The following is a 1665-nucleotide window of genomic DNA, read 5'->3' on the forward strand; positions in this document are numbered from 1 at the left end:
CCCGGAGTAGAAAATGAAGCAGCCGACGCGCTATCCCGTGTCCGGTGGGACCGAATACAGTGGACGAAGAATCGTTGGAGAACAATATCCACGATCCCCCTGTGATTCGGCCCGGAGTCTTCGGTGATCTGTCCGGCGTGTCCGGAGGATCCGGTGTGGGTGTCACCCAGTGTGGAGCGATCCAGCCGAAGAGGGATGACGGAAACGTCACATTGCAAGTAGTCCGAGAGTGGCAACAAAACGACCAGAACATACGGGAGATAGTTGCTAAACTCTCCGGAGACGGTGCAAGATTCGGTCGTCTTCGGAAGTTGTACGTCATCCGGGACAAGGTGTTGCACCGCCACCCACGATCCATCGCACATGGAGAAGAGGGGGTGGTGGTCCCGGTGGACAAGGCCCAGATTCTGCTGCAAAGGTTCCACGACCACGATACAGCGAATCACCCAGTGTGGAAAGAAACGTACCGAAGCATAAAGAGTCGTTTCTTTTGGGCTGGTATGCGTGAAGCAGTGCGTAATTACGTGCGGGCGTGCGACGTATGTGCAGGTGTAATACCACTGAATCGCAAACCAGAAGATCGGATATGCACCCGAGTCCCACAGCAACCTTGGGAGGTGCTGAGCATCGATCTTATGGGTCCATACCCACGAACGCAGCGCGGCAAGACAACGATTTTGGTAGTAACTGACTGTTACAGTCGCTGGGTAGAGGCGTACCCCTTAGGAAAGGCGACGACCAAATCGATTGTGGATGCATTCGAACGGGAGTTGTTCCCCCGGTTCGGATACCCGAGGGCATTATTGTCAGATAATGGCCCGCAGTTCGTGTCCAAGGCAATGGGAGAGGCACTCAAGAAGTGGGTTACACACAAATTGGTACGATAAACGGAATATAGATGACGATAAGGCGATAACGACCGTACAAGCTTATCAAAGTTATTGCCACTCCAATTAAATTATCTTGTGTGTATATCATATAATAATATATATTATTATATCTGTTATATCACATTGCACATTGGGTAAACTGTCTGTTATTTAAAAATAAATAAATAAGAGTATTTGAATATTCTAAAATAATAAACATAAAACTTGAAAATGTGTGTATTATATTAATTATGTAATTAGTACGATAAACTATCCTGGCGACCAATTGTATTCACGATCAATTCGCTCGCGATCAATTCACCGGCGACCAATTCACCGCAATCCGTTTGGAACTCAATACGTTGAGTACAATAGAGAATGGAGACATTCAAAATGTCTAATTAGTCCACAGAAGTTATGCGCAAAAACGGCTTTATTCGGAATAAATCAAACAAAAGGTTTTGATTGGTTTTTCGTTATAGTTTAGGGTCCTGATTATTCTCCTAAAAGTTCCCGGTGAAAACGCATGTGCTAAAACTTTAAGGGAGGTTTTAAGGGGTGAAAATTGCTCATAAATCAGTTTTTTACTAATTCTTCTTAAAATATCAACTGTACAACTAAAATACCTATATACTAAATTAAAGCTGAGTAAATTATCTATAAAAAAATATCCTAAGTCCTTAAGCCTACAATCAAAACGTTTCAAAAAAAAAAATGTAAGTAAAAAGTAGTATTTATAAGAACTTTTTTTTCGACATAGATATTTATGAAAATCGTCTTTGTACTGTCTAAGCTA

At 42.8% G+C, this 1665-nt stretch overlaps 2 protein-coding genes across 7 annotated transcripts in view; one reads left to right on the forward strand and one right to left on the reverse strand.

The window, feature by feature from the left end:
• Positions 1-1665, reverse strand: part of LOC100570184 (nose resistant to fluoxetine protein 6) — a 125830-nt gene that overhangs the window by 64696 nt on the left and 59469 nt on the right. The gene's annotated exons all lie outside the window — the stretch shown is intronic.
• LOC100568675 (nose resistant to fluoxetine protein 6) overlaps positions 1-1665 on the forward strand; it is a 43152-nt gene that overhangs the window by 25600 nt on the left and 15887 nt on the right. The gene's annotated exons all lie outside the window — the stretch shown is intronic.

This window comes from Acyrthosiphon pisum, chromosome A3 (genome assembly GCF_005508785.2).
Source record: "Acyrthosiphon pisum isolate AL4f chromosome A3, pea_aphid_22Mar2018_4r6ur, whole genome shotgun sequence".
In the NCBI taxonomy this organism is placed as follows: Eukaryota; Metazoa; Arthropoda; class Insecta; order Hemiptera; family Aphididae; genus Acyrthosiphon; species Acyrthosiphon pisum.